The sequence below is a fragment of the Capricornis sumatraensis genome, chromosome 2 (assembly GCF_032405125.1).
Source record: "Capricornis sumatraensis isolate serow.1 chromosome 2, serow.2, whole genome shotgun sequence".
In the NCBI taxonomy this organism is placed as follows: domain Eukaryota; kingdom Metazoa; phylum Chordata; class Mammalia; order Artiodactyla; family Bovidae; genus Capricornis; species Capricornis sumatraensis.
In genome coordinates this window covers 91,005,620-91,032,588 of record NC_091070.1, presented here as the reverse complement: position 1 = coordinate 91,032,588, position 26,969 = coordinate 91,005,620, and the positions used below count along the sequence as shown (strand labels likewise).

At 44.0% G+C, this 26,969-nt stretch overlaps 1 pseudogene; it reads left to right on the top strand.

The window, feature by feature from the left end:
- Window positions 1–6,327: 6,327 nt before the first annotated feature.
- LOC138097280 (histone-lysine N-methyltransferase SETMAR-like) lies at window positions 6,328–7,533 on the top strand (annotated as a pseudogene).
- Window positions 7,534–26,969: the final 19,436 nt, after the last annotated feature.

The following is a 26,969-nucleotide window of genomic DNA, read 5'->3' as shown; positions in this document are numbered from 1 at the left end:
CTGAGGGGGCTGACTGATTTGTAGGAGTCTTAAAAAACTGCTCTTAGAATCTCACTTAATACTTTATTTATGTTCCAGCTTAGCATATCTAATCAAGGACTGTGACAGGGATCTTCAGGTGAAGTAAAAGATCAGGCAAGTCCCTGAAGCTTCCTCATCTGTAATAATCAGAAGGAAGATGCTGGTTGAGAAGCCCCATTCCATTCGCAATAAAAGGAAATGAGAAGGCAAATAACTCAATGGTTTTCAACTTTTTTGTTCATCTTTATCTAGCTCAACTCAAACTGGCTACTTCTTTATTCCTGGGTCACTTTGCATGAACAGAAGCCCTACAATTAAAAATAAGGGAATTTATTTTTTCCCCATTCCATCAAATTTTCATTTTTTCTGTCATATCAATGGCTTAGTTTTTTCTGAAAGGAATGACAGTTTCAAAAATGGCTTTTCTTCTAGATGATAAATAAGAGATCTTTAGTCTTAGTTTATATTGAAATGATCCAGCCCAAATGATTCTGAACTCTTGGCAAGCCGTTAAGAAGGGCGACTTTGAAAAAGGAGATGGCATTTTAAGCTCAAGGAGATTTCAGTTGGGGAGGGCGGAGCTGATCAGTTTAGGATTTTCATAAAATTTAGATTAATACTGAAAAACTCGGAATAGAGCCTCCTATATTCTTTCGGCTTCCCATAAGTAAATGAGAAGGCAAAGACAGCCAGGATGAAAAACTTCTTGAGAAAGGTAAAAAGAACAGCAGGATCTGTCAGGAAGTACTTCTCGTTGACAATGCAAATGAGGGAAGCAGTGTGACCTCAGCGCTTAGGTCCTCCTGTGGGCCTGTCTCTACCTGTTTCTAGGAAATGAGACAAGAGGATAATGTGTTCACTCCCGGCTAAGTGACACACAGGGATATAAAGCATTTGGTTCTGCTTGGGACAAAAATGCTCCATAAATCTTTCAAGGATGAATTAAAAGCTTAGCTCTGGACAGAGACTATGAGTCCCACTGGCCTTAGAAAGGCATGAGGGTGAGCAAGAACCAGAGGCCCAGCTGTCTCCATGGCTTGGCGTGGTGGAAGAATCTTGAAAGTTTGAACCTGGGGGTATGTGGAATGAATAGGAAACAGATGATGAAAGAGGTTCTAAAGCTGTGATCCCTGGAGACTAGCCCCCAGGAAACTACCGTGGGTGTGTGCAGTACCAGAGGGTCAGGAGTAAATAAGTGTTCCGTGTAGAAACATCCCAGCCATTCATCAAGGGAGACAGAATCTTCCAGAACTCAAACCTCAAGAGGACTGAGGACCTTAGCAGTAACAACAAACCTCCTCCTCATCACGGACGAACTGAGCCCTTGCGTTCATCTCCCTGGATCACTTACAACAATCACAGAGACAAGCTATTGACTCCATGCTACCGATGGGGCCTGTAGTCAGACCCTTCTCACACGAGCTCCCAGTGTCAGAGCTTCAGTTGGAAGGGATGGAAAGGCCATTTTCATCCAAGGCTGTACCTCTCTGAAGGAGCTAAGGAGAAGGAACCGCATCAACTCTGGAGGGCAGACTCTTGGGGGTAAGTACCAGCTTCACTACTTGCAGTGTGGGGACATAATTAGCACGTGCGGTCAAAAGCTGCCCTTTCGGTCTCCTTTCCCTGGGGCAAGTGACTCAAACCTCTAAGAGCTCGGCTATTCCTAACACAGGCTCATCAACATGCCACCTCACTGGGCAGCTGTGAGGATTAAGTGAGACGGTTTCCTAACAACGAGGCAGTAGGCAAGTACTGGCGGTGGCTGTTCATGTCATCCGTTTGTCTCCTGCTGCCTCATTTACAGAAGAGGGCTACCCCATCTGGTTCTGCAGAAGCCCTGAGTGTACAGAGGAACCACAGTGTCTGAACGCAGGAACTGCAGCCCAGTGCACGGAGCTTCCCAGAGCTGGTGTGCTTCTGGCTCTCAGCCTCTGTCTCTGCTTCCTCGGTCACCACAAAACAGTGACACACTGGGGCAGTCAAGTCTGCAAAGAGACTCCCACTTGGAGTGTGTAAGTGTTCCAGGGGTGAGCCTGTGCAAGGCCCCATCCTCCCCGGCTCCTCTCCCCAACAGAGCAGGCAGACATATTCAATAAAGCAATGGCAGAAATGTCCAGGTTTTATAGGGGGAAAAAAAAGAGTTGATCCTTAAATTCTATTCCACCACTCAGTTTAGGGTTCTCCACTTACTAATCTAGGATAAACTGTGTTTTCTAGTAATTACTATTTGAAAAGCTCTAGAGAAGGGTGTTTCAATATAACAAGAATGAGAATATCCTTTTTATATATACTAAGACTTAGAATATTCTTTTTAATCGTTTTTGTTGCCTAATGAACACTTCAAATTTTTTAACTCAGTAAGCTTACCTCTTTATTGGAGATAAGAAGAAATCTAGCAGCTTTTGCTTCAAAAAGAACAACTGCTGGTTTATTATAATTACACCTTATCCTTTTGATCTTGACCTTCATTATTAATAATAAAATAAAGGTATTTCCGACAGTCATTAAAGTCCTTGCCATTTGAACTGTGGAAAAGAAATATTAAACAAGGCAAGGCTGAATACTTCAAACTCCGCTAACAACGGGACAATGTCTGTTCCACAGCCAATTTAAGTTGGCCATAGAGACTCATGGCAGAAAGTGAGGAAGAGCTGAGAAGCCTCCTGATGAAAGTGAAACAGGAGAGCAAAAAATCTGGCTTAAAACTCAACATTCAAAAAATGAATATCATGGCATCTGGTCCCATCACTTCATGGCAAATAGATGGGGCAACAACAGAAACAGTGACAGACTTTCTTAGGCTCCAAAATCACTGCAGATGGTGACTGCAGCCATGAAATTAAAAGATGCTTGCTCCTAGGAAGAAAAGCTGTGACCAACCTAGACAGCATATTAAAAAGCAGAGACATTACTTTTCCAACAAAGGTCTGTCTAGTTAAAGCTATGGGTTTTCCAATAATCATGTACAGATGTCAGAGTTGGACCATAAAGAACACTGAGCACCAAAGAATTGATGCTTTTGAACTGTGGTGTTGGAGAAGACTCTTGAAAGTCCCTTGGACTGCAAGGAGATCCAACCAGTCCATCCTAAAGGAAATCAGTCCTGAATATTCATTGGAAGGACTGATGCTGAAGTTGAAACTCCAATACTTTGGCCACCTGATGCAAAGAACTGACTCACTGGAAAAGACCCTGATGCTGGGAAAGATTGAAGGCAGGAGGAGAAGGGGACAGCAGAGGATGAGATGGTTGGATGGCATCACCAACTCAATGGCCATCAGGCTCTGGGAGTTGGTGATGGACAGGGAGGCCCGGCGTGCTGCAGTCCATGGGGTCACAAAGAATCAGACACGACTGAGCGACTGCACTGAACTGATAGAGGCTGAGGTGGCAGTAGCAGTAAGGAATCCACCTGCCAATCCGCAGGTTTGATCCCTGGGTTGGGAAGATCCCCTAGAGTGGGAAATGGCTCCCCACTCCAGTATCCTTGCCTGGGAAATTCCATGGGCAGAGCAGCCTAGTGGGCTATAGTCCTTGGGGTTGCAAAGAGTTGGACACGACTGAGCACAGAGACTCACACTTTCCACAGTCTATCTGCTGGCATGGTTGACGCCTGATGGCAAAGAAGTCATGTTGCCTCTTCTTATTAAACAGGACAAAGGGATGACAGTGTTAGGCGCTGTGAGCTAGCAGTTATGGAAGAGTTCTCCCACTGGTAAGGGTCTGTGGGCCGGGTGACATAACAGTGACATAACAGGAAAAGACCACCAGAAAATGCTGACACCTCTGCTCAACATCCCACACCTCCTGGTCACAGGGACTCAGGCCTGAATCCGGGACACTCCGGGTCCACATGTAAGCTATTATGAGTAACTGCACTTGAAATTTAATGCCACATCTGCTCTTCCGCAGCCTTTGGAAGTCTTACGAATTTCTCTGACAACTGTTTGCAAAGGCCATAATCACAGGCATCTGAAACTGAATCTCCAGCTACAGGGTAGAACACCACATAATTCCAAAAGGCTCCTGGCCCAACCATATTTGGTTTCCTTTCTCTCTTGCTTTCTTTAAAATTGCGCTGAGCCTTCAATTTGCAGAAAGCGTGATTAGCATGGGAAGAAGGCGGCTCGTACCATCCTCGCCACACAGGCCCCTTATCATCTCCCTTCTGGTTGCAGCAGGAGGCAACCGGGGCTCACAGCAAGTGCTCACAGCAACCTGCTCCAAGGCTGCTCTTCCATGACAGCTTCGGAAGTCAGGAGGCGGCCTGAGGAGGCACCCTGGCCAGGGGACCAGAAGACAGTTTGCATTGGTCCTTCCCAGCCCTTCCACTTGGGTTGCTCAGAAGCAGTGTGGTCTGAGGCTGACATGCCCTTTCTAATTATGCTGGCCACTGACAATGCAACGTGACATGTGACACTTTGAACAACGCATGCAACCTCCCTGAGTCTGTTCCGTATTTGAAGCATTTAACAGCATTCACTTATTAAAAGGATTTCTGCACTGATCTACCTTCATCCTATAAACACAAGATTATCAAGCAGGAAGCGTTCTTGCACCAATTCAGCCACGGACGGATTCAGTAACACTGAGCAAGTCACCTCCTGTCAGTCTTCTAACCGCATTTCTGCTGCTGCTGCTACTGCTGCTAAGTCGCTTCAGTCGTGTCCGACTCTGTGTGACCCCATAGACGGCAGCCCACCAGGCTCCGCCATCCCCAGGATTCTCCAGGCAAGAACACTGGAGTGGGTAGCCATTTCCTTCTCCAGTGCATGAAAGTGAAAAGTGAAAGTGAAGTCGCCCTGTCGTGTCTGTCTGACTCAGCGACCCCATGGACTGCAGCCTACCAGGCTCCTCCATCCATGGGATTCTCCAGGCAAGAGGACTGGAGTGGGGCGCCATCGCCTTCTACGAACCCCGTTTCTAGCCATCTCCTATTTTTCCTTATGAGGAACAAACATACCAAGGTACACAGAAGTGTTCCTTAAAGGATGAGGTGCTGTTATTAGTGTCTCACTGTCCTCTTCGGAAGCTCCATTCTGACAGTTAAGAGCTCTGGAACAAGACTGGCAGAGTTAATTCATGTTATGGAACTGCTCTCACCTCACTTTTCTCATCTGTAAAGTGGGGATGAAACAGCCCCTAAGTCTGAATTACTGAATTAGATGGGGAAATGTAAAGAAAGCACTTAGTCCAGAAACAATAAACGGTGCCTAAGGTGAGTCACTCTCATTATCCTGTCATTAGCCTTGCCTTCTTTCTTGATTTCATCAGGCACCTTTCAAAATACAATACCTTTTTTAAGGTATTCAGCTTTGGTGCGCTAAGGGAAGAGGAGGGACTGATAATGATCATTGCATCGGCAGCCTCATTTCGTGCCCTGAACCAACACACCTCGCATATTTCAGTGTCCCTTTCCATCTTTAGTCCAGAAAGGTCAAGTGGCTATTAGGTGGCAGCCAGGATGCGAAGTCAGGCCCTGACTATGCTTTCCACTGCAGTTTCCATACGCATACAAAGTGGGAGTGTAATAAAGGTTTCCCTAAAAAATGACCAAGTCACCTAATTCATATGGGCAGTACGTTTCAAAAGCTATAGTGAAAAACAGCTTTAGATTTGGACTTCAGCAGTCAAGGCCCAGCCCAGCTGGTACCTAGTCCTGACCCGCCTCCCAGCCCCTTTACTGCAGGGAGTGGTGAGTGCTGAGCAGAGACCTCCGTGGCACACTCTGCCCAGCCTGTGTAGACTCAGCGGTGGCACACCTGCTGGTTCCTGCCTGTCTTCTCCAAGTTCACCTCACGTGCCCAAGAACCCAGCTGACACCCAGCCTGGAGCGGCACACAAAGTTGTCAGCTGAATGGATGCAGGAATCCTGGCCATCTGTGTAGCCCCTGTCATACCAAAGATGTGTTTATTTGACAATCATGAGAGGTTAAAAGGGTCCAGAATTAAACCCAGCCCCTGCAGGGTGTCATGGCGGAATATAACCTGTGTAGTTTGCAAGATCACACCTCACAAAGAGCATTTCATAATTCTACGTAGTTAGAAAGACAGCTAACCAAAATATATTTATACAGTTATCAAATTTGGCTTCTCATGTCTGCTATGAAATGCGCTTGCAGCATTATATTAGGCTGATGCAAAAGTAATCTGCAATTCTGCACTGTTGAAATTTGCCATTTAATATTGGAATATATTCTTAAATAAATATGGTTATGTTACACATCATTTTAAAGCTCATTTCTTGCTTTATGTGTTTTGCTAATGACTTATCACTTGCTATTTATTTTATATGTATTTTAGATTATGGAAACGATGCTAGGCAAAAAGCAAATTTGAGCGATTTTCTTATTGGAGTTCAAAATGGATTGTAAAGCAGCAGAGACAACTCGCAACATCGACAACCCATTTGGCCCAGGAACTGCTGATGAACATACAGTGCAGTGGTGGTTCAAGAAGTTTTGCAAAGGGGACAAGAACCTTGAAGATGAGTGTAACGGCCGGCCATCAGAAGTTGACAACAACCAGCTGAGAGCCATCATCAAAGCTGATTCTCTGACAACTACACAAGAAGCTGCCAAAAGACTCAGTGTTGACTATTACAGTGAATGACTATTACAGTCATTCAGCCTTGGAAGCAAATTAGAAAGGTGAAAAAGTTTGGTAAGTGGGTGCCTCCTGAGCTGACCAAAAATCAAAAAAATCACCATTTTGCAGGGTCTAGTATTCTCTTACTAGATGCAACAACAGCAAACCATTTCTTGATTGGATTATGACACGTGACAAAAATAGGATTTTATACAATAACCAGCTCAGTGGTTGAACCAAGAAACTCCAAAGCACTTCTCAAAGCCAAGCTTGCATCAGAAGCAGCTCATGGTTGCTGTTTGGTCATCTGCTGCTGGTCTGATCCATGAGAGCTTTCTGAATCCCAGTGAAACCATTACATCTAAGAAGTATGCTCAGCACATTGATGAGGTGCATGGAGAAGGGAATGGCTGCCCACTCCAGTACTCTCGCCTGGGGAATCCTATGGACAGAGGAGTCTGGTGGGCTACAGTCCATGGGGTCGCAAAGAGTGGATGCAACTGAGCAACTTTTACTCACTCCTTCACAGGAAACTACAACGCCTGCAACCAGCAGCGGTCAACAGAAAGGGACCGGTTTTCCCCCACAACAACCCCTAACCCCACGCTAACACAGCCGATGCTTCAGAAATTGAACAAACTGGGCTATGAAGTTTCGTCTCACCCGCCACATTCACCTGAACTCTTGCCAACCGACTACTACTTCTTCAAGCATCTCAAGAACTTTTTGACGGAAAAACTCTTCTGCAGCCAGCAGGAGGCAGAAGATGCTTTCCAAAATTTCACTGAATCCCGAAACACGAATTTTTAAGCTAGAGGAATGAACACACTTATTTCTCGTTGGCAAAAACGTGTTGATTGTAATCGTTCTTATTTTGACTTAAAAAGATGTGTTTCAGCCATTTATAAGGCTGAATTGACTTAGAAGGCTGAATTTAAATTGATTTAAAATTTAAAATTCAATGTCCGAAACCACAATCACATTTGCACCAACCTGTGCTGCGATTCATGGTGTCGCAAAGAGTCGGACACGACTGAGCATCTGAACTGAACTGAACTGAACTGAATACAAATGCACAAACTTCACACAGATGGCGGTATTATACCTAGTACCTCATTTTTTTTTTTGGCAGGGGGCAGAAGGATAGTCCAGGAAGACCCAGTCAATGATAACAAAACATTGGGCAATACTTTTAAAGGTATGTTGTAATGAAAGGTTATCTTTGGATCATCATGTTTCCTTTTGACAAGTACCTAACAAGACAGGAAATATAAACTTACATAAAGGTATTAACTGATTATATAAGTAAAACAAAATCCAAGTTCTTTCTAATGTACTTAGCCCCTCAATTTACTGTGCCTCTTGATTTTCATTTTTTACTGACTATATAGAGTTCATTTTTCCCTTTTCATACATTTTTACAACTAATGAATACTGCAAGCAAATTTTCTATCAAAGAAAGTTTCGAGTGTGTTATTTTTTCTTTTCCAGTCTTCAATTGGGTCTACCTCCTGAAAGACTGAGAGTCACAGAGACAGACAACTGCCTTCTGACATTTAAATGAAGCATTGCTGGACAGTTGCTTTTTAAACATCTATAACGCTTACCTGGATTTAATAAAGATCAATACATTTCTGTAAAAAAAAATACATGAAATAAGTTTACACTTCACTAAACATTCAAATAAAACCAACAAATAGCTATATCCATGCTGGAATATTGAGTCTTACCAAAATTATAAGAACGTAAGGTCATAATAATCCCAGAAAAATTTCATATAAATGAAGAATGCAGATTCTGCCTTATGCTATCTCAGGTTTTAGCTAAGAAGGCTTCCCAGTCTCTTTAGCCTTTGATCTATTTTAGGATCTCTGACCCTTTATTCCTGGGAGTTAATGACACTTCTGAGTACTGTTGCTGCTGCTAAGTCGCTTCAGTCATGTCCGACTCTGTGCAACCCCATAGACGGCAGCCCACCTGGCTCCCCAGTCCCTGGGATTCTCCAGGCAAGAACACTGGAGTGGGGTGGCATTTCCTTCTCCAATGCATGAAAGTGAAAAGTGAAAGTGAAGTCGCTCAGTTGTGTCCGACTCTTTGCGACCCCATGGACTGCAGCCTACCAGGCTCCCCCATCCATGGGATTTTCCAGACAAGAGTACTGGGGTGGTTTGCCATTGCCTTCTCCGGAACAATTATGTCTCGATGCCAACCTAGTGACACATTTAATGCGCTAGTTTGTGGTGGAAGGGGTAAATCTCATTGACTGTTTTTCATAAAGGGGATTCCCTGCTGGCTCAGCAGTAAGAATATGCCTACCAAAGCCAGTGATGTGGGTCTGATCCCTGGGTCGGGAAGATCCCCTTGAAAAGGAAATGGCAATCAACTCCAGTATTCTTGCATGGGAAATTCCATGAACAGAGGGGCTTTGCAGGCTACAGGCCATGGGATCACGAAGAGTCAGACACAACTCAGCAACTAAACAACAATTTTTCAAAACAATCACCTCATATACAGCCCCTGTCCATAAAGAGACTCTGCAGAAGTCAGACATCCACACTTGGTATGTATGTCCAAGTTCTTCACAGAAGGGAATTCAAATGAGGACATAAACCCCAAAACTCTGTCTGTTCCCATGACCAAGCAAGAGACAAAATGCAAGGAACAAGAGGAAGCAGTTGACCTACAAGGGCCTGAGCATTTTTCCCCCTGCAGCTTTTGAAACAGTTTAGTTTCTTTATCTTTATTAGGACATTTTCCTCATCAAATTAATGACTCACTAAACAAAACGCTGACTAAAATGTTTACAGTTGGGAAAAAACTATCTGCTAAGGCTCCAGCAGAAAAGACAAGTCATAATTCGTCATTGCTTTTCAATGAAATCATCTGGGAAAGGCAAAGTTGAAGAGCTGGGATAGAAACAGGATAACAACCTGCAATTCAATGGAAATTCTGAGACCAATGCAAACAAAATGCCTGCAAATCCTTTTGGCCCTATAATCCTTCCCATCATCATCTCCACCCTCCCACTTATACAAGCTCTTTCTGACAAGTGTCCAACACAGACATTCTTTTGGAATAATTGGCATTGTTAAAGCCAAGTCCTTTGGAAGGTAAGTGAAGGGCGTATACGGTAGTGAAGACTTGGTCTTGTGAGGATATAACGGAACAAATAGTGGAGGTGACAAATAGATTCAAGGGATCAGATCTTGGATGGAGGTTCCTAACATTGTATAGGAGGTTGTGACCAAAACCATCCCCAAGAAAAAGAAATCCAAGGAAGGAGAGTGGTTGTCTGAGGCCTTACAAATAGCTGAGAAAAGAAGAGAAGGCACAGGCAAAGGTGAAAGGGAAAAATATACCCAACTGAATGCAAAATTTCAAAGAATAGCAATGAGAGGTAAGGAAGATTTCCTGGAGATGGAAATGGCAACCCACTCCAGTATTCATGCCTGGATAATCCCATGGACAGAGGGGCCTGGTAGGCTACAGTCCATGGGGTCACAAAGAGTCAGACACAACTGGGCGACTTTACTTCACAGACCTATAGTTAGAGGCCAAAGGGAAGGTGCCGTTGCGGGGGTAGCATTCCAGCCAGGGAACTCTGGAAGAAACCAGAAGAACCAGAGATGGTGAGGCATTCGGTGCCAGTAGTTCAAGAAGGATGGGACGTACCTCCAGCAAGGAGAGAGAGAGGATGGACACTTCATGTGGCAGAAGGAAGCCTCTGCAAGCTGCAGCCAGTTGTGTGGAGGGGATTCCCCTCACTAAAGACACACTAATAATTCTGTAAAGGAAGAGCTAACCTGGGTTTATCTCCTGGGTGGTTAATAGTTCTCCAGGTAAACAGCATGAATTCTCCGCTCTGTGGAGGGAGTGACTCTTTCCCCCCTTTTTCTCTAACAAAGTTTCACAGTTGTGTGGCAAAGAGACTCTGCCCTCTCTTTTTTAACATCTTTCACTTCTTCCCTTCTAATTTCATCTACATTAAACCCCCAACTTAATGAAAAATCCAAGTACACAGGAACACACACTTAGCCGGATTATTCCTGACAACTGGGTGGCTATTCTTTCTGAATTTCAAAAAAAGATTCAAAGCTGTATAAACAGAGGTTCCTTTACACAATCAGTCAAAACAGAATCTACTCCTGGGTCCTTGCTGTTCCATCAGAACAAGAACCAATATTCACAGCAAGATTCATTGCAATAGCCAAAAGGTGCAGGCAATCCAACAGTCCACTGAAAGGTGAATGAATAAATAAAATGTGGTTCATACATACAATACACACAATGGAATATTGTTCAGCCTTAAAAAGGAAGGAAATTCTGACATATGCTACAATATGGATGAACTATGGGGACGTGAACCATGAACTTCCAGATGTTCAAGCTGGATTTAGAAAAGCCAGAGGAACCAGAGATCAAATTGCCAACATCTGCTGGATCATCGAAAAAGCAAGAGAATACCAGAAAAATATCTACTTCTGCTTTATTGACTACACCAAAGCCTCTGACTGTGTGGATCACAACAAACTGTGGAAACTTCTTAAAGAGATGGGAATACCAGACCATCTGACCTGCCTGAGAAATATGTATGCAGGTCAAGAAGCATCAGTTAGAACTGGACATGGAACAACAGACTGGTTACAAATCAGGAAAGGAGTACATCAGGGCTGTATATTGTCACCCTGCTTATTTAACTTATATGCAGACTACATCATCAGAAATGCTGGGCTGGATGAAGCACAAGCTGGAATCAAGACTGCTGGGAGAAATAGCAATAACCTCAGATATGCAGATGACACCACCCTTATGGCAAAAAGTGAAGAAGAACTAGAGAGCCCCTTGATGAAAGTGAAAGAGGAGAATGAAAAAGTTGGCTTAAAGCTCAACATTCGGAAAACTAAGATCATGGCATCTGGTCCCATTACTTCATGGCAAATAGATGGCGAAACAATGGAAACAGTGAAAGACTATTTTGGGGGGCTCCAAAATCACTGCAGGTGGTGACTGCAACCATGAAATTAAAAGACACTTGTTCCTTGGAAGAAAAGCTATGACCAACCTAAACAGCACATTAAAAAGCAGAGAAGTTACTTTGCCAACAAAGGTCTGTCTAGTCAATGCTATGGTTTTTCCAGTGGTCATGTATGGATGTGAGTGTTGGACTATAAAGAAAGCTGAACACGGAAGAATTAATGCTTTTGAACTGTGGTGTTGGAGAAGACTCTTGACAGTCCCTTGGACTGCAAGAAGATCCAACCAGTCAATCCTAAAAGAAATCAGTACTGAATATTCATTGGAGGACTGATGCTGAAGCTAAAACTCCAATACTTAGGCCAAAGTAAGTTCCAGGAGTTGGTGATAAACAGGGAAGCCTGGCGTGTGGCATGCAGTTCCTGGGGTCTAAAAGAGTTGGACATGACTGAGCGACTGAACTGAACTGATGAGGACATTATTAAGTGAAATAAGCAAGTCACAAAGGGACACCATAAGATTCCTCTTATACAAGGTTTCTAGAGTAGTCCAATCACAGAGACAGAAAGCAGAAGGGTGGTTGGCTTGGGCTGGGGAGACAAGGAATAGGGGGCTCCCATTTAAGGGTACAGAGTATCCGTTTCACAAGATGAATGAGTTCTGGAGATTGGTGGTGATGATTCAGTTCAGTTCAGTCGCTCAGTCGTGTCCGACTCTTTGCGACCCCATGAATCGCAGCACGCCAGGCCTCCCTGTCCATCTCCAACTCCCGGAGTTCACTCAGACTCACATCCATCGAGTCAGTGATGCCATCCAGCCATCTCATCCTCTGTTGTCCCCTTCTCCTTCTGCCCCCAATCCCTCCCAGCATCAGAGTCTTTTCCAATGAGTCAACTCTTCGCATGAGGTGGCCAAAGTACTGGAGTTTCAGCTTTAGCATCATTCCTTCCAAAGAAATGCCAGGGCTGATCTCCTTTAGAATGGACTGGCAGTCCAAGGTGATGATTACTGAACCAAATAAAAAATGGATGGACATGATGCCACTTAAAAATGTTAAGACGGTTAATTTTATGTTACATGTTTTTTTTTTTTCTTAAACCACAATTAAAGCAAACACCAATACAACCAGGTTTCCACAGCTGGTTTTGGCATTTGCGGCATCACCTTCCATCACTGAAGGTTTCTGGCTGGGAGGGGCATTCCTCAGTGGTGCCAGGTCCCCACCAGCCTCTGGCAGGTATGTGGGGCTGAAGGAGCTGCCCAAGGAGCTGGGCCACCACTCCTCCCAGGGAGTCCTTTCCCAGAAACAGTTTCTGCAGCAGGAATGCCTGACTCACTTCCTTTCCTTGTGGAAATCAGATGAGAACTGTTTCACTGCCCTGAACAGGGTGGGTAATAAGATCTCAGGTTCCCTGAATAAGGAAGGGGGAAGAGCTGAAGTCAAGAGCCCAAGGCCCTAGGACCCTGGTGATGCGCTTCTACCTGGCAGCATCACGGGTGAGGAAGATGGGCCCGGGGACTTCAAGGCCACATGCTGCCTCCCCCAGGCGCCTTTCCCTTTACCCCGAGGTCCCGTAACAACAGCACTTCCATGATTAAATGCTTTTTAAAAAATTGCTCTGTAAGGTTCTCAGAGACTTGGTCCTCACCTCAAGGAGGTCATAGTTCATGACACACCATGGTGTCCACACGAGCTGAAATGTCCAGGTGACAGACTGGGACACGCAGTGGTTGATGGGCCGTGATGGACTGATAAGCACATGTGGTAGAGGCTGAGGACGCACACAGTTTTGGGGAGAACAGGCAACCGCACCAGAGACCAGACAGACTAAGGATGAGCAGAAAAACGTGGGAGAACACCTGGCCCAGGAGGTCAAGGCTGGACTGCAGTCGAGGGGGCATCCGTCAGCAGCTGGCCGTTCACGACCCTCCCTGCTCTGAAGCAGTCTCATGAACTGGCCCAAGGCCACATGTTTGAAGAGGCAAGAAAAGAGAGATGGGAATGATCTCTCATTCTAACCGAACCTCAGGATAATATACAAGAATAGCAAATACTCTCATACTGCTTACTGTGAGCTGTTAACACTTTATAGACATTAATTTATTTGAGGCTCAGAACCACAGGCACTATCTTAGCCACTGATGGAGACAGGAAGACATAAAAAGGCTAGGGAGCTTGCCCAAGAGTTAAGAGCTAGAGAGTGTGAGACTCGGGCACTGTCCTTGCTCTTAACCATTATGCTATCCTGCTCCTCTGCAAGAAGACAAGGAGAGAGGCTGGTGGATGGTCAACACGAGGCAGCGTGGCAGCTCTGCCCCCTCTTTCTTACAGGGAGAGGCAATAGAGCTTTTGGTTGAGATAAACTCCCAGTCACATCAGTGTGGGTGAAATGTTAACTCTTATAGCTCTTACTTACTAGCCTGTGGCCTTGGGCATAATTAACCTCTCTGAGAAGAAGCTATTTACTGTACCTATAATTTATGCTGTCTAGTGTACCTGTGAGGATTAAATGAAGCTCCTGGCATATAACCAATAGATAGAAGCTATTATTTGACCAGCTGAAGGCTCTCAAAACAAGCATCTGACACATAGTCACCATCTAATAAATTAATCAAAACACTGTAACAAAGTAATAAAGGCTGTAAGTCTACAATGGGACGCAATAGTGAGTTCACAGCTACAGTGCTACAGCGGCTCCTATACCACACTGTCTGGGGAGAGATTTGATCATTTCTCTGAAGTGTTCCCCTGGGACAGCTAAAAACCAAGACAAAAGAGACAAGTTTATAAGTTAGCCTAATGTTTTATTTAAAAACAAAATGCAAGGGTTGAAGATAATTTTTAAAGCCACATTTTACAAAAGTCTTAGTTTGATGCTAACATTCCACAATTACTAAATCACCTATAGAAGATGGACAGCCTCCAATAACCAAAGAAAGAACGTAACTGCACATCACATCCCAAAGTGCAGAGAGAAACCATCTGATGAGGTTAACCTTTGGAACTGGAATGAGCTCTGTGTTCCCCCTTAGAGTGGAGCCTGATCACAGGTACCTGGTTGGCCCGTCCTCAGAGTGAATGGCTCTTTCTCAGCCACCAGATAGCCACCTTAGTACCCAGCACGTTCTGAACTCACAATCAGGAGTGTAACCCCAGGACTTCACTGGTGGTCCAGTGGTTAAGAATCTGCTTGCGGCTTCAGGAGACAGGAGTCTGATGCCCGGTCCAGGAAGATTCCATGTGCCACCGGGCAGCTAAGTCAACTTGCCACGATTACTGAAGTCCACACCTAGAGCCTGGGAGCCCCAACTAGAGAAGCTTGTGTGCTGCAACTAGGAAAAAGCCTGTGTGCAGCAACAAAGACTCAGCACAGCCAAAAATAAAAATAAAGGCATAAAAATATTGTTTAAAAAAGAATGTAACCACAGCCGGCAGTGCCACCAACACACTCGCTGATGGACAGCTGCCAGGACCACTTCAAACCAGGATCTAAGGTAAAACAACAAGTCAAATGAGTCCCGTGTGGACACCCCACCCCTGGTCAGGACGCAGGGATTCTCCTTCCTGGAGACAGACCTTATTTTTACAACGGGCTTTTCTATTTTCCTTGCAGACTGCTTCAACTGTAAGAACACAAACCAAACATCTGAAATAATGAGTCACCTACTGGCTTGAATCCGAAGCACCAGGTCAAATGCAGTTGAAGCCACGTCAGTGCCTGAAGCAACTCGAGTGCAGCGAGTGGACGGATTTCTGCCGTCTGGAATCTGCACACTCTTTCTATCGTGATGGATGATGTCTCAGTAACGAGAGGCATGCCGAGCAGTCCTGGCCGTTCAGGATGGCATCAGGACAGTCTACGGCATTCCTTCTCTCTGAAATTGCCTCTCTTTCCTTGGAGGAGATTCCAGACAACGAAAAACCGGAAAAGACACTCAAAATCAACTAACATTATTTTTTCCTTAAAAGCACCTCTGGGAAAGGGTAGCCTGAAGGAAAGGCAGGTGTAAATTACCAGTCATGGTATTAATTAATGGCATTCTCAATTCTCCAGCTATTCTGAGCTGAAGAAACAGGTCATGAGCATTATAATAAATTACAAGCAACTTCATTTGACACCCAAATTATACACTGCTTTTCCTTCACTATCATTATAACGTCTACATTTGAAGGCATTTGAAATTGAATTGAAAAGATGCGCAGCTACAAGATTACTTCCCAAGAGAGAAGGCTGGGCTTCCAGGACTCACAGGCCAGCTTAAGATAACCTGCGTCTGTGCATTAGACGCCTATTGGTGTCCAACTCTTTTGGACCCCGTGGACTGTAGTGCACCGGACTCCTTTCTCCATGGGATTCTCCAGGCAAGAACACTGGAGTGGGTAGCCTTTCCCTTCTCCATGGGATCTTCCCAACCCAGGGATTGAACCCAGGTCTCCCACATTGCAGGCAGATTCTTTACCATCTGAGCCACCAGGGAAGCCCGAGCTGGCATCATCTCACAGGAGGTGAGAAGCACTCAGAAGATGACCTCTCAGAGAGATTCAGATGCTGCTGAGTAAGAGAATGAAGCATGCAGGCATGCAAGGAATGAGTGATTAACATTTGAACGAAGTTACCCTGGAAATGAAAAGTCTGAAGACTATTTTTCATGAGATTCACAGTGCCAGGTTTTCCTTTACGCATGAGTTGGTCTTATCTCTTCTAAAATATACCAGAAATGCAATCAAGAGAAACATAGTATAATCACTGATCTTCCTTGGGCAATCCTTGACAGTCTTATCTAATCACTCCAATTCTGCCTAGGGGTGAAGGTGTCGCTCGGAACATAAAAATGTCCAGTATAGCCATGTCTCAACTGTCCAGAAGTTAGGCCCTCAGAGCCTGACTATTCAGACCTCAGCTAAGAATCCAAAGGAGAAAGAGCCTCTGAGCAGGGAAACACTTAGCTGGTCAACAAACCATATACGGATGCTCAAGCGAAGTGAGGGGAAGTGAAGTTAAAGTCTCTCAGTTGTGTCCAACTGTTTGTGACCCCGACTGTACAGTTCATGGAATTCTCTAGGCCAGAATACGAGGAATGGGTAGCCATTCCTTTCTCCAGGGGATCTTCCCAAGCCAGGGATCGAACCCAGGTCTCCCGTATTGCAGGCAGATTCTTTACCAGCTAAGCCACCAGGAAAGCCCATATTCAGAGGCTGCTAGGATATAATTTATAAATTAAGCATCCAGAAAAGACAGAGGCCTCTTTTTCTGACAGTGTGGGTAGTTTCTTCTGTTCAAGTCTCCGCCTTCTTCCCATTAAAATTGACTCTAAGTGCTCCATACTCCACAGTCTGTAAAACTCATGAAATCAAAATTCAAACATTTAAAAGGAAACTCAATTTGTAAGTACTGAAATAAATAAATCACAAGGTATTATTGTTTAACATATTAAACATGATAACTGTCTGAGCAAAACAAACTCCCAAGCCCAGTTCTCAGAATTACCAGTGGGACTTGGAAAACTCACAGATGCTCCTGCAGCACCCTGGAAATGACGTGGGCCTGGTGTGGAGACGATGCCCTTCCCATGCGTGGCTTTTCACTCCCTGAATATCCTTGGGTACCTCACATCTCTCCCCCGTGTTTCCTCAATTCTGAAACTGAAGCACTTTTGCTTCCAAATTATAATCTAGTTAGTTCTCTTCCAGCCCAACAGATATAATATTTTCCAATTTTCTCCCAAAGTCAGAGTTTTCCCCACTTTAGGAAATGTACATCTCTTGGTGTGGGACAGAAGTAAGGAAGTGTTAGTTGCTCAGTCGTGTCTGACTCTTTGCAACCCCATGGGCTGTAGCCCGCCAGATTCCTCTGTCCATGGGATTCTCCAGGCACGAATACTGGAGTGGGTTGCCATGGCCTTCTCCAGAGGATCCTCCTGACCCAGGGATGGATGCCGGGTCTCCTGCACTGGCAGCCAGATTCTTTACCATCTGAGCTACCAGAGAAGGAAGGAAGGATAGAGACAAATGCATCAAGTGTATATCTCAGAGGATACAGGTGACTGATTCAAGATGGAAGGATGTGTGTGGGAGAGTGAGAAACTGGCAGGGGAGACAAGGAAAACTGCGGTCAGGAGTCTTGGAAAGTCACAAAACTCTTAGACCCAATCTTTCCCCTTCTCCCCCACTTTGGAGGGATGGAACAAAAGAAGTTGGGAAGGAGAGAGAACTGAAGTAGTGGACAATAAATAAGTTAAATATATTCCATGAAGTTTTGTCAAAGGTACATTATGCTCTATTGAAGGCATAAGAAGGGGTTTAAGTGAAAAGCAACATGGTCCCTGAACTTAAAGGGCTTCTAATAGACTTCTGTGGTTACCAAATTTCATGTGCGTTAGTATCGCCAGGCAAGCCTGTTGAAAATACAGACACCTGGGTTCTACCCACTCATCCCAAACATACTGAATCAGAATTTCTAAGAGGCAAAGTCTAGGAATGCTTTTGTTGCTCACCAAAAGCGGACAACAAACACAATGCAAAGCAACTTTTGGATAATGCAGTTAAATACATAGGCTCTTTCAGGCAACTCCAACTTAGTTCTAGAGAACAAATACAGGTTAAAACCAGGTTTCCCACAGTATGTCCCAAGGTGCCCTGGTGAGCCAGAGTGAATTCACAGGAGGATGGAGGGGTATTTCAATTTTTCAAAGAAAACACAGTAAGATGTTGGACACTGTAGAAATGACTAGTTCAAGTTAACTTACAGATTGTACTATATACCTTTTGATGACATTCCCTCTTTGTGAAATTGGCTGTTTTTTTTAACAATTGCTTTGCTTTGATAACAAGTATATCTGAAAATCAGTGGGCATAAAAAATGAGGGTAGGAGTGTCCATTTAATTCCAAGGTTTAGCGCCCAATGGGTAGTACATCCCACTAGTGAATGATGGTGGGTATTTAAGACAGAATAAATGTAAAACTTTTATAAAGAGAAAAAAATATATATTTTTTCTAATTTATATGTATTCCTTTCTTAAATGGCAACTAAGTTGTTAGGATATAAATATTTACTAGGTTGTTTGTACTTACCCACTAAATAAACAAAACCACTAGGTATTTCTTTCGAAAACATTAATAAGACACTTGGGGCACCGTGAAGACAGACAATTTGGGAACTGCTGGGTGAAGGCAGCCTCACAATGCTCACAATGAGTTTATTTTCACGGTGCAACAATTGAATCACTTGATCAAAACAGATCTATCTCACGTCACATTCTGGTAGAGAAAGCTTTCTAGTGGTGTTCCACTAGAATAGCGCTCTCCTGAGTATTCTCAAGTAAAAACAAAAGATAGTCATGAATGTCTATCCACCATTTAACCAGTAATCTCATGAGGTATTTTATATTTCAAATAATATTCCAAAGTAAAAGAAAAAAAAAGAATCTTGTTTTCATGGTTAGCATTATTACATTTGTGCAAAGCCCTCAAACGTGAAAAAAATCTCACAATTCACAAAACTGGAACATGCAGTCAATTCAGTAACCAGCTTGTTACATAATCCAAGTCCAGTTATCCCTAGTTTTTCAAGCAACAGGTCACAGGAAATGCCACACTCTAACGGTTGGTACGTCTGTCAGCCTGGCATCCTGGTCTGTGGCTCCTTTCTAACAGGGCCATGCTCTTGTCCTCCCAAGGGTTATAGATACAGTTTTATTTTCTCAACTGCTTTAAGAAATTGATTTTATTTTAGACTTCCATGATTCCTACAGATAAAAAAAGTGAAAGTGAAGTCGCTCAGCCATGTCTGACTCTTTGCGACCCCAAGGACTGTAGCCTACCAGGCTCTTCCATCCATGAAATTTTCCAGGCAAGAGTACTGGAATGGGCTGCCATTTCCTTCTTCAGGGGATCTTCCCGACCCAGAGACCAAACCCAGGGCTCCCGCATTGCAAGCAGACGCTTTTACCATCTGGTAAGCTACCAGGGCCACCAGGGAAGCTAAAAAACTTCCCAAGATTAAATGTTAAGGAAAAACCCTCCTTGTAGCAGGGAGAACTTATTAAGAAGAAGCCGTATGTCTCCACACAGGCTCTGTCTGCCAACCCAACACTTAAATAAGTAAGAAACATCAAGGCTTACTGCCTAGCTCTGGCATCTTGACTGCTTGTTAGCTGGCACAGAAAAAATGAGATGTCTTTCTGCATGTGTGACCACCTCAGCCTTTCTAATGCTTCTTAGTTCTTGAATCTGGGATTTTTCAAATTGTCTCCCAAATCATTGGCAGTTTCTGGAGTTCTATTTAGCAAATGCCTGAAATGACAGAATTTTTGAAGTGACTACTCAAGAGTCAAATCTCTGCCTAAAAGAAAACGTTAAGTGACCAAGCAAATCTTAATAGTGACTTTAAGTAATTAATTAGATTAATAATGAACAAGCAAGGTACTCTTCAGAAAGAGATGCTTCCTAGGGAAACAGAGGAGATAAAAAATACAGGCAGCTTTTCCCACATGTGAAAATTATTCTGAAAGACTAAAGTTGAAAGTATTGCACTTACTAAATTTCTAAAGAGTTTGGAGAAGTTCGAGGTGAGGTTTTTCACTTAAAAGTGAGGCCTTTCAAATAAAATTAGATATATTCTTGTCAAGTAAGCAAACTAAATACTAACCGTAACAGAAACACTGTTACTTCATGTTTTTCTCCCAATGTACGATCACATCCAAGTTCAGAGGGAGAGTTCATCAGTAAGCCCTTCAGTTTGGGGTGACGGGTTAGGAAATGAGAAGTTAAAATTACAACCGAAGTCAACCAGTAACTTCTCTACTATGAGTTTCAAAAATCAAACAGAAAGCTTTCATAGAGAGAAATGAGTAATGAACACAAGCAGACAATACACTTACTCCCTCAGAAAGTGATTACTAATAAAATACTGGGAACTTGGTAACTAAAGTCAATGTTCTGAGGAAATACTTCCCACAATGGAATATAAACTTAGCAGGCGGCCAGGACCACATTCTATTTTAGCCAGTGTCTGAACTTAAATTAGCTGTTAAAAAAAGAAAAAAAAAATTAACTGAAACTCCCCAGACACCAAAAAGTAAAAGGCAATCCCAGCTAAATCTGCTGAACACTTGACCAGCATGTTTTGCCATTTGCCCGACCCTGCAGGCCGGGAGGGCACTCACGTCCAAGAGATCAAGAACAGCAGCAGGGAAGCCTCGGAGGAAAAACCGTGAAAACACAGTTAAGTAGAACAGCTCCTACCATTTGGTCTGGTGATGAAAGGAGAGACGAGGTGTCAGTGAGGATGATAGATATTTGGACCCTTGACTCCTTTGTGAGGGTGAGGTAACAGGTCAAATGCCTTCTCTTGAGCAGGCGATTTGTTTTACCCTGAGATGTGCAAGGCTGAGACGAGTCTATCATGGTTACAAAACAACCGCGGAGAAGGCAGCTCCCACAGCAGACAGTCCCGAGGGTGCAGAGTCGTGGATCGCTCACTGAATTCCTCTGCTCAGGTTTGTATAGGAATTAAGACTCACCGTGAAGGGCCCTGGTGAGGGAGGCAGAACCCCAAGAGACAGATGTTAGTTCCTTAAGAACCAACAGAGAGGGGCTTCCCTGGCGGCTCAGTGGTAAAAAATCTGCCTGCCAATGCAGGAGGTGTGGGTTCGATCCCTGGTCTGGGAAGATCCCATATGCTAAGGAGCAACTAGGCCCGTGCACCACAGCTATCGAGCCTGTGTTCCAGAGCCTGGGAGCCACAGCCACGGAAGCCTAAAGCCTGTGTTCTGCAATAGGAGACGCCACTGCAGTGAGAAGCCCGGGCACCGCAACTAGAGAAAAACCCACGCAGCCACAAAGGGCCAGCGTGGCCAAAACACTAAACAAAAACCGACAGAGAGTGACTGAGGCTAATGAGAGTATCAGCGTCTCTATGTAGCAAACACACACCACCGAAGAATTCAACAGGACTGTTGCTGTTGTTGAGTCACTAAGTTGCGTCTGACTCTGCAACCCCGTGGACTGCAGCGCGCCAGGCTTCCCTGTCCTTCACTATCTTCTGGGGGTTGCTCAGACTCACGTCCATTGAGTCGGTGATGCCATCCAACCATCTCATTCTCTGTATTAGAAGAAAACGATACAGAAGCCTTCCAACCCCTCACACATATTCCTCAGGGCGAGGACCAAGCCAGGATGAAATCCCCTGTGTTGGCTGCGTTCTCCCCATGGCCCTTGCTAACTCGCTGGAGAAAGAAGGGACGCCGTCATGGAGGAGGGGACAGAGGTCACTTTCCCAGCTTTCAGCCTCCTCATGCTAAAGCCGTTTTCCTCAGAGCTTCAGTTTCTCCGTCGGTGGAAACGCAGGTGTAGAGAAACACACATCCCTAGTTAAACACCTCTGAACGAACGTAAATGTTGCAGTGTGAAGGAGGAAATGGGTGGAGAGGTTTAACTCTCTTAAAACCAAAAAGCTGAAAACTGCTCCTAAAGAATTTATTCATGCAGAAAACACATTAGTTTAGACTCTTCCCCTCAAAACATTAATGAAATAAGGTGCCATATTTAAAAGACATTCCACTAAAATCCAGAAAAGGAAGGTGTATCTGACACGCAGAAAGAAAGACAAATCATTGATCCAAAAATACATCCATGGTTGGTTGGAGGGGATGTTGAAGGCAATGAACGAGGGAAATAGGAGGGCAGGGGGGGATAAATTAAGGCCCAAATGACACGGACACTTAAAATTAGGTGGTTTTAAAGTATAAAGAATCCTATCGATGTCACAAGACAGAGAAAGGTGCAACATTTTCTTAGAACTTGAAATTCTTATCTGCCAGCTTCTCTAAAGACATTTCATTTGAGCTAAGAAAATGCAGGATTAAAAGGAACTCAACCTTCTCAAATTCCCCATTTTTTCACCAAACAAAAAAGGATGATACCAAAAAAGGGTGATTAAAAAGTTGGCTACATAGAGATGCTGATACTCTTATTAGAGTCAGCCCTGTGGGGGGGGTCAAAGCCACAGAGACCGTTCCCCACCTGTGTTCATTCATGCACAAACCTGAGAATGGTGCACACTGTGAGGACTTGGCCCAGGCAGCTGACGTGGAGTTCAGTGAACACACCCAAGAACGATCCGAGAGCCCAAGGACTCCGGGACCAACCTGCCCATGCTCCATCAGCCCCATCCCAGGGGTCGGCTGCCCCAGGCCTGCAGTCAGACACATCACAGCGGCTCTCACTCACTGAGCACCGGGGACGAGCCAGACCTCTGCCAGCGAGTCACTTCACAGCACATCACTTCATCTAAACCTCACCACCACCCACAAGGAGGTGGGTGTTAATACATGCAGCTTATGAAACGGAAACCCGAGGCTCAGAGGGCAAGGTAACAGGTGAAGCCACAGCCTGTGCTCTGAACCGCTACATCCAACGAATTCATCAATCAGTCGGCAGCAGGCAAAGTCTCCATTCAGAGATCTGAAAACTCTGCTCTTACCAAGATACGAAGGTTTCAAACCTCAGAGACAACTCCTTTCCCTCCAGTCATCTTTCTCTTTCTCATTACATCTCCTCAGAGGGCGCTTAAAGCAAATGGGAAGCTGCAGGAGAGCCACACGAGTCCACACCCTTTACCAGGAGGCATTTCTCTTGGGGAAATATCCCTCAGAACAGACTCCAATGGGAAAGGCAATCTGCTGAAAAACGTGTGCAGCAGAATTATTTATGCCAGCCTCAAACTGAAAAGAACTCCAATGCCCTAATATGGGCTAGCGGAGCAGACTATGACACACAAGGGTGAAATACGGTTGGACCCTGAACAACTCGGGTTTGAACTGCTGGGTCACTTACATGTGGACGCTTTTCAGTAGTAAATACCACAGTACCACATGATCCCTCATTGGTTGAATCTGCAGATATGGAGGAACCAGAGAGAGGGCAGACTATCAACTGTACTCAAATTCCCAATCGCATGCAGTCCTCTGGCCCCCTACCTCCCTCACTGTTGAAGGGTCAGCTTCTTACAGGGGCGATTCAAAGTGAGCTGAACATGGTCCCTGCACCTACACAGATTGTAAATTACAATAATGCTACATATTAAAAATACAATAGTACCTGCTCACTACTTCCAGCCGCAGAACAATCTCAGGTGAACAGAAGCTCAGAATCGAAATCAGAGACAGATAGGAGAGAATTCAACCTGCGGCAGTGTGGTGACTAGTGACTATAAAGCTGCTGAAGAGACACAAACTGTAGAAAGTCAAAGCAGAGACCAATAAGAGATTGCTATGTGATCAAAGTGGAGAAGCCAATGGCACCCCACTCCAGTACTTTTGCCTGGAAAATCCCATGGACAGAGGAGCCTGGTGGGCTGCAGTCCATGGGGTCGCTGAGGGTCGGACACGACTGAGCAACTTCACCTTCACTTTTCACTTTCATGCATTGGAGAAGGAAATGGCAACCCACTCCAGTGTTCTTGCCTGGGGAATCCCAGGGACAGGGGAGCCTGGTGGCCTGCCATCTATGGGGTCGCACAGAGTCAGACATGACTGAAGCGACTTAGTAGTAACAGTAGTAGTATGTGATCAAAGAAACCTGTACTCACGCCAACATCGCATGTACACTCTGACCATTTGATTTTTTAATTTGTTTTATTAAAATACATCTCTGCTCTGTGGCTTCTTGAAGGTTGGCTTCACAATAAGGCCAACAGAATCCCTGGGGAGAGTCATGAGGAATGAGGTTCTACCTTAGTGCTGTTCAGGACACATTCCTTCAATCCTTTTTGTTTATTCTATTCCCTGCACTTATGAACTCCCTAAATCCCTCTACTTAAACCATAGCTCTAAACCACTAGGATTAAAGACATGGTGAATTTTCTCAAGAATGTACTTAATTTTACATCTGATCAATGTGTTTACAGATTCATACATTAGTAATTTGCTGAACAAACCTGTACAAAATAATGCATCTGAAAACTCATCTCTTAAAATGTCTTTTATCAGAAAATGTGATGGGAAGTTTCCATTATCTTTGGGGTAAGAAGAGCCTTTCCAGCCCCACAGCAGAACACAGCTTTGCCTGCATTCATGGGCTTCTGAAGCCAGGCGACAGAAGCATTGGTTTGCCTAGGGTTTAAATTATGTTTTAGACATTATTAGAGAGAGGAGTTTAATGAAGTGTTTCAATGAACTGTTGATTAGCTGACAAAATGAGACATTCTACAGGACATCCAGGCAATCAATGCAACTTCAAAAGCGGGTGGCCATTAGGAGCAAGACATGCACCGATGTATCCCTCGGTATCCAAACAGGATGACATCTATCTGGGAAACAGATGGCTCCAACCTGGGCATCAGCCATTCTTGGAACCTGTTTCATGGACCACTTCTCTATGTCACTAGCTGTCAATCATTCCTTCCACCATCCTTCAAAGTACTCACCAGGATTTGCAGGATCTTTTATGTCACCATTACCACCACCATGACCACAAAACAATCTAAACTGAATAGAAATCAAACGGGTCATTTTATGACATATCTGGCTTCTATGATGGGCAACATCACTAGAAAAGGCAACCACTGTGTTCCTTTTTTAAAGCATCAATTTTAATTAAATCTATTTCAAGACTTTCTTCCTTTGATCTGTCATAAATTTTACCCAGGAATCAAGATGCAACAACCTGCAGATGGGTTATCTTTAATCAGCTCTACAATTTAGAATTCCCCAGAACTTCAAATAATCCAAGATCAATCATTTCTACATAGTATTGTCAGTAGACAATATTAATTACCCTACATTTACGGTCTGGTTTGAGGCCCTTCCAAAGCTTTCACATTTGCTATTTAACCCTCACCATCACCACATAAAGAGAAATTTCTTTAATATTAATGACATTTAAGAACACATTTCACAAAATTACCATCTTCAGTATGAGCTCTCATGAAAAAGGAAAAAAAAAATCATAAACAGCAAAAAGTCATCAGCAAAAAGTCTGTCCTAAAATGCATGACTCCATTCAACTCAACAGGTATTTACCAAGTGCCCACAATGCCCTAGGCAACAAGCTCTCAAGTCAGGCTTCTTTAGCAGAAAAAAAAAAAAATTTTTTTTTGGACAAAATGAAAAATTTAAGAACCTTAAATATATCTCTAAACACTGAAAATCAACCAACCACCACAACAGAAGCAGTTTCAAAGAATACCTAGTTTATGAAATCCAAAAGTACAGATAGCACCAACTGAAAGATATTATTGCACATTTACTTGCTTTATGCCAAAGTGACCGAGATGGTTTCAGATGCACATTCTTAGAAGAGGCATTGACTTTTTCCCACCACTAGGGACTAGGCCATGAATTACTGCACAGAGCTACTTCATGCACAAGACAGACGTTTATTAAACAGCAATGAAGTAGTAATTACCAAATGGTTCCCCAGTGGATCAAAGACTCGGTAATTAACTACCACTTACTGCACCAAGAGTGTGAGTTATTAAACAGCACTGGAGGCACGGTTCGGTAGTACCTTGGTGTCCTGAAAGATTCATTGTCATACAGCTCACCATGAGCAGGCTTAGACACTGGGGCAATCCAGCTGTTTGCTGGAAAACAACATGAGCTGTCAGAGTGTCAATTTCAGCCCAGACCCCTGTCACTTAGTTAGATGGACGCACAAGCAATGTATTCAGTGTGCCCCACTGCGAGTCCCCTGCACCCTGATTTGCCCTGGAGCCTGAGCACTGGGTGTGAAAAGGCAGCAGCCCCACTGAGTCTATCACAGACCCACAGCTTTTATGAATCTGCACCCAAAGTTGTTGGGCATCTGCTTCCATAGGTTCATATCTTGCCACTCTGATGAGAAAGACCTTTAAAAATAAGTGATCATTTAATTACAATAAAATTTGCCATATTTGCTCCAAAGACCTTCTCCAAAATGTCTTTTTTGTACATCCAAGTTACTCCCTTCCTCTGGTTTCCCACCTCTCATTCCCATTTTATTCTAGACTAGCCATCCCTGCCTTCCAGTTAGTGACTCCAGTCTTTTAAATCAAAATTCAACATGAAGTCTAGCTCCTTTGAAAGGCTTTACCTAATGAGGAGAAAAGACATTAAGGGAAAAAAACCTCTCTCAAACCACTTTAAAACTCATCCGTTCAAATTCCAAATAAGGGTCCAACCAACCAAAGTTGGTATTGTTTTTTCCCTTAAGCTAAAGGTGCCTATACCCTGATGCTGCAATAATCTCAATGGCCAAAGTCTGTGGTTTGTGGACCTGTGTAAGGCCCAGATGAAGAGAGCACGTAATGAACTTCAAATGTTAAATCACTCCTGGCAGTAAAAGAACACACACCAAAAAAAGCTTTTTAAGAAGATACATGATATCCCTATCATTAGACGAACT